This window comes from Pinus tabuliformis, chromosome 2_2 (assembly GCF_031772625.1).
Source record: "Pinus tabuliformis cultivar Carrire ecotype Pingquan chromosome 2_2, CPIR1, whole genome shotgun sequence".
In the NCBI taxonomy this organism is placed as follows: domain Eukaryota; kingdom Viridiplantae; phylum Streptophyta; class Pinopsida; order Pinales; family Pinaceae; genus Pinus; species Pinus tabuliformis.
In genome coordinates, this window is record NC_142300.1 from 694763572 (window position 1) to 694770283 (window position 6712).

At 37.5% G+C, this 6712-nt stretch overlaps 1 pseudogene; it reads left to right on the forward strand.

Moving 5' to 3' along the window:
* The first annotated feature begins 1159 nt into the window (after positions 1-1159).
* LOC149194576 (AAA-ATPase At5g57480 pseudogene) lies at positions 1160-2843 on the forward strand (annotated as a pseudogene).
* Positions 2844-6712: the final 3869 nt, after the last annotated feature.

The following is a 6712-nucleotide window of genomic DNA, read 5'->3' on the forward strand; positions in this document are numbered from 1 at the left end:
AAAACGTGAGCCTTGAATTGTTTTGTTGGGAGTTTTGAAGGTGTTCTCAGCGCTTAAGCCAACGGTCATAGCCATAATCACATAAAGGTTAGCATACAACACCGAGGAGCTCAACATCTTGGAGCAATTGCCTCAAAACGTCAGCCTTGAATTGTTTTGTTGGGAGTTTTGGAGGTGTTCCCAATACGCAATATCTGAAAAAGCTCAAGGCCATAGTCATAGTCCTCAGTTGTGAAGGGAGCAAGAAGCATCCAATAATTATTATTTTAGGACTTCATTCTACATGTGCATAAACACTACAAATATCTTCAATGCCCAAGATTAGAAAGACTTGTTTAAGACTACGGAGTCACCATAGGTCATATTGTCCCAAGCATTAAGCACTTAAAGAAATTATGGCAACTAAAAAAGCTAATGTTTTGGGTGGCAAATCAATGAAATAGATTAGTTATAATGTGTGCATCAAAAGATTTAGAAGCCCAATCTTAAGAGATGTGACATGTAAAATATAATTCTTAATTACTATGGACCATGGACACTTACACAATTACTATGGATACTGCCAATTAACTATCACTCTCTAAATTTTACCACCATAAAATTAGACCACTTTCTAAAAAAAACCATGGACACTTACACCATTACTAAAGACACTCCGAATTAACTATTGACCACCATAATTTCACCATAAAATTTGATCACCTTCTAAAAGAGTACATTGAACCATATTAACAACGACATTACTTCATCACCATGCATCGAATTGGGTGTAGTGTTGACTATATTAATGTGGATCGAATTTGCAAAAACAACGACTCTTGATATTTAGTCTAGCAAATAAGCTAATGGATAGGTTCCACCATGGATCGAACTGACTCTAGTGTTGACCACATTACAATGTGGATCGAATTTGAAAATTGTGCTTCTCGATATGTGGATAACCTTGACTTCAAATAGTACGTGTTCACCAAGAATACGTGCTCACCAAGAACACGTGCTCGGGAAGCAGGCGAGGATGCTTCTCGACGAAGCCAACGCCTTAAACCGCGTGAAACTTGTTGACCGAATTATTCACTGATTCTGTCGAACAGGTTACAGTAGTCTGCGGATGGATATAAAAGGTTCTCACTCCAAATATTACATCAAATGCGAAGGAAATCATCGTTTGAAGATGGAGAAAGTGATTGCCCAAATTTGGTCACTGATTGGTCTCTTCACTGTCCTCCAAAACTTCCTTCCTCCGCAGTTGCTCCAGTTGCTGAATAGATGGTTGTTCCTCTTTCAGGAACGTTTCAATACCAATTACGAACTTGAGATTCCACAGTTCAATGGGAATTATGGAGCCAATTCAAACGAGGTGTACGAGGAAGTGGAGCTCTACTTAGCCAGCCTCGACGCCATTAAGGGAGCCCGTAGACTAACTGTATTTCGCCGAGAGGAATCGCGGAGTGTGAACTTTGGTCCGGCTCACGATGAGGTCATACAGGAATGCTTCAAAGGAGCCACAATGTCGTGGTCTCACCACGTTCAAATTGTTGGTACCGACAATCGGGTCGATAGGCGGTGGTTTTCCCTGGAAACAGCGAGGTCAAACGAGCGCTTGTTGTCGGCCTATTTTGATCATATTGCAAAAGCTGCAGCTGAATTCAAGAAAGAGAGCAGGGGCATAACCATCTATACCAATAATGGAGACGGCCGATATGGGGATGGATGGACCGGTGTTCCGTTCAAGCATCCATCCACTTTCGGTTCTCTGGCCCTCGATCCGATGACGAAGGAGAAAATTATAAATGATCTCGACTGCTTCAAGAAAGGAAAGGAGTTTCACAACAGAGTGGGCCGTGCTTGGAAGCGAGGGTACCTTCTGTACGGACCCCCTGGAACAGGGAAATCTAGTCTCGTGGCCGCCATATCTAACTATATGAAGTACGATGTGTACGAGCTGGAGCTCACAAAGGTTTTCGACAACTCCGAGCTTCGTATGCTGCTCCTGCAAATCAGTAGCGGATCCATCATTGTTATTGAGGATATCGACTGCTCGCTCGACCTAAGGGACAGGCTTTCGCACGCTTCAAATCCTCATCATGAACAGCAAAGCGGAAGCCGAATAACTCTTTCAGGACTTCTTAACTTCACGGATGGGCTATGGTCGTGCTGTGGGGAGGAACGAATTATCATCTTCACAACAAACCATAAGGATAGGCTTGACCCTGCACTTTTAAGATCGGGCAGGATGGACATGCACATACTCCTCTCTTTCTGCAATTTTCCTGCATTCAAATCTCTTGCATTCAACTATTTGCAGATGGAAGACCATCCACTTTTTTCTGCTGTGAAGGAGAGCATGAGGGAGACTGGAGCCGAGATGACTCCTGCAGAAATCTCTGAGATCCTGATAAATGATTTGGACGACCCTCTGAAAGCCTTGAATGCAGTTATTTCTGCACTCAACGATCGGGTTAAATCAACATCTGTAACAGAGTGTAAAGAGCATAAAGAAACTGAAGAAAGAAGAGCGATGGCCAAAGATGGGATTAGGCCATGGAGGAAGAAGGGGAGGCAGGGGAAGGCGAAACGTCACTCCAAATCCAGGCATACAATGGATTGTCTTGAATTGATACCGTCACATTGAAAACGGTGTTCAAATTTCAGAGTCATTTCTTCGATGATATTATTATGTATTATTGATTCGATGGAAAACAAATAAATCATCGTTTCGTCGTAACCTGTATGAATAATCCTCTACTTCAAAAGTTGTGTATGCTGTAGGCTAGGGTATTATTAGCAAAATGACACCAGCAGAATTGTATGCCTCAGAGCTGCTCAGGAACCATTTCTTCGATTTCTGCAATTCAAATAACTATACTTTCTCTCATTATAAATTTACGTTCTTCTCACGTTATGAACTTATATGTTTATATCTACATGGTTTTGTTTTTTGTTTTTCTTAAAACTTTGTTTTTTTTATAATTCTACCACGTAATTGTGAACCATAAGACCTGGTTCTATATATTAAGATAGATAATATTTGAATTATATATGTAAAAGAGCACACCATAAAACTTGGGTCTAAATATTTAGATAGATAACATTTGAAATTATATATGTAAAAGAGATTCTGAAAATACGTCAATATGTTTTATTAATATAATAACCTAAAACAGATAATATTTGAAATCTGTGCTAATATGCTAACACGTTTTATTAATGATGGAAAAAATAAAAACTAGCATAACTAAAAGGTTGAAATCCAACAGATATTATTTTTCGCCTTTTAAATACTTTTGAGAATTGTGTAGAAAGTAGAAAATGATAACCATTAACTTATTTCGACCATTAATATAATTGTACTTTGTTAATGTGATGGTATTAGTTACATACCTAGTCACCCAACAATGGTAATTATTAGTCCAATAAATATATTAAAACTTAAAAAAAAAACTTTTCCATTAAAAACAAAAATTCATAATTATTATTAATTTTGTCGTTTTTATTTTTTTTCTTTGGTATGCAATGAAGTTTTTAGGTGACAGAAAAACTAATTCATACCTAATTATATATTTTTTAAATAATTATAACAGTTAAAACATATATAATATATATACAATATTTTTTTTTGAAATGAATTCTTTATAATAATTACAAAACCATTGATTAATTGAGTAGATTTTCTACTTAAATCTGAAAGCATGAAGCAATTTTTTTTACTTTCTATTTATATTTTTTTAAATAATAAAATCCATTTTTTTATATACAAATAATCTATCTAAAATAAAATCAAAGTTCAAAAAATCAATATTTTTATTTCTAAACAATATATATTTTAATTAACCAAAATAAAAATAAATTGAATCATTGAGTTTAGAGGTTCATTCTACAGCTAGTATAATGTGTAACTTTGTTTATCCATTATCAAAATTGAAATTTTCATCAAACTTGAAATTTTACTCTTGTTTGTCCAAATAAAAATTTTAAAATAAAAAAATATTAAACCATACAAAATATTTAAATAATGTAAGTTCATAAAAAAAATTGCACTTGAAGAAATTGGATCCCTCTCTGATTATGTTAGATCCGTATTTAAGATGGATCTATATTGGTAAAAGACAAATATAATGACACAATGGAATGCTTCTCTACTTGAATTTTAAAAACACTGTAATTGATAAACTATATTTAATTACCAATCTAGAGATTAAATCTATAGAGTTGCAAAATCTCTTTTTCAAATGCAAAACAAGAAGAATTTTTTACAGAAATTTAACCCTAATATAATGGTAAGATAGATCTAAGTTCCCCGTATGCGGGTGGCACAGTGGCTTTAAATGTTCATCATGCAAAACAGTAAATCCCGGCACTGCCAGCTGCAAAGCAGCGTGGCTTCCCAGGACTTCACCTCGCACAAGAGGGATGGAGTTATTAAGGCTATATTCTGTAGGATATCTGCATTTATGTAGTGCGCTGTTCAACGCAACATTATGGCTGTTATAATCATGTCGATCATGTATGTTTTCCTCACACCTTGCGCTCAGTCTTACTGTGTCGGGACCTGGTTAGCTATGGTCTATGGTGACGGGTTGATACTTGCAAACAGAGGCAAGCTTCAGGGCGACTCTCTGTACCTCCGGAAGAGGTTCAGCACGGCTTTAAGGGGTAAGCTCTCCACAGTTCTTGACTTCAGCATTGGAAGTATTGTGTCTCCTTCTTGGGCTTTCTCTGTTTGTTCAATTTGGTATCTGTGTCATTTTTACCATCCCTCTATTGTTGTCTATGGTCTCTCTGGTCTCTCTGCGCCCTACCTTTGTCTTTCATAATGGTTCAACAGGGCAAAAGGAGTCGCTTCGGGGGGCGACGTGGAAGAGGCAAACACTCAACAGTTGGTCACTCTGTGGAACCTGAGCAGTTGCCTATTAATCTTCCCCCCTCTCATGAGGATGTGCCACCTTTGAGCTCTGGGCGCAGGCCAATTCCTAATAGCGCTTTCCAAACCACGCATTTTAAATTTCAAAGCAATTTGAACAAGCCTATGATTACTGCTCACATTACTATAATCCTTTCGGAAGAAGAAAATCAAATCTCCCCTCTGGCATGCATCGCTCCTGCTCCTTCCCAAAGCAGTGAGCACTCCATGGATAATGATAGCCCGGAGAATTGGAAGAGTGATAAGTCTGGTCAGGAAGAAACTCCTAAAGGTATTCCGCCCCTTGAAGACATAAGCCCAGTTGATGTGGAAGGGACTCTTGGCGCCACAAGTGACTCCATGGCGAACCCTGTTAGCGAGATTGATGGCAATGAGAATCTGTTATGAAACCAGCTCAAGAAAAGATAGAAAAGAAAGATCAACGCCTTAGAATTCAGCCTCTTCGAGGGGGAAACCTCCTTTACATTACATAAATGAACAATTCTTGGATGATACAAATGAAAAGACCTCCTTTCTATATATAGGAGTCTAAGGGGTCATAACATAATTAGAGCTGACATAACAATAATAATGTAAGGGCATAATAATAACAATATTGGGCTTCTATGGGGCACAATAGTAACAATATGGGCACTACCTGGGTACATCAATATAATAAGTGGGTTATACTAATAACAATAAGGGGTTACACTAGTAGTATAGGGGCCTAACATGCCCCTCTCCTTCAAAAAGCATTGTCCTCAACGCTTGAGTAGTTCTTGATGCTTCTGTATAAAATTCTTGTCCTCCCATGTGGAATATTCAGCGGGTAAGTTCTTCCACTTGACGAGATACTCTGAAATTGATCGATTTCGTAGCTGTCGGGTTCTTGTTTCTGTGACTGCTCCTGGTTCCAATATGATTTTTCTTTCCTCTTCAATTTGTGGCAATATTGTTTGAATTGGGATCTTTTGCAACTTTTCAATAAGTGGCCATACTTCTTTGTCCTTCTTCCATTCATCCCTTGCTTCGTTTATCCAATCTGGTTGGATAATATAAATAGCACAAAACAATGCTTCCACATCCTTATCCTTGAAGAGTCTTCCCATTCGGTAAGGTCGCCATTTTTTAAGTGCATGTAGTATTGCCAACATTTACTTCTCATAAATAGCTTGCTTGAGATGTAGCCGTAAAAATACCCAATCACCTACATCAAAACATTTTTCACTACGAATTTGATCTACCTGTTGTTTCGTTTGATTTTGCACCGAAGTGGCGTTATCCTTTAAAAGTTGGAGAACTTGTTGTTGATGCTCGATGTGATCCTTCACTGCTTGAACCTTTTTCTTCTTGATATGTCCTTCTATCTCTAGAGTTTGAGGAGTGGTAATTTCTTCCAATCCTTTACAAGATATGGTCGGATTTATTTCTTGATGCTCGATGTGATCTTTCACTTCTTGAACATTTTTCTTCTTTATATGTTCTTCTATCTTGATAGTTTGAGGAGTGGTAATTTCGAACAATGAATTACAAGATATGGTTTGATTCATTTCTTCATTCTCAACGTGATATTTCACTTCTTGCACCTTTTTCTTCTTGATATGTCCTTCTATCTTGAGAGTTTGAGGAGTGGTAATTCTTGCCAATGCTTTACAAGATATCATCTCATTCATTCTTCTTTCTCTGGGGTGGGGTCCTGGCGTATATATTCTTCTTTTGTTGTTTCTTGATCCTTTTCTTCCTCCTCTTCATATTCTATGTAAAATAATTTCTTCTCAACACACTTATGACCTTTAGTGCATTTTCTATCAC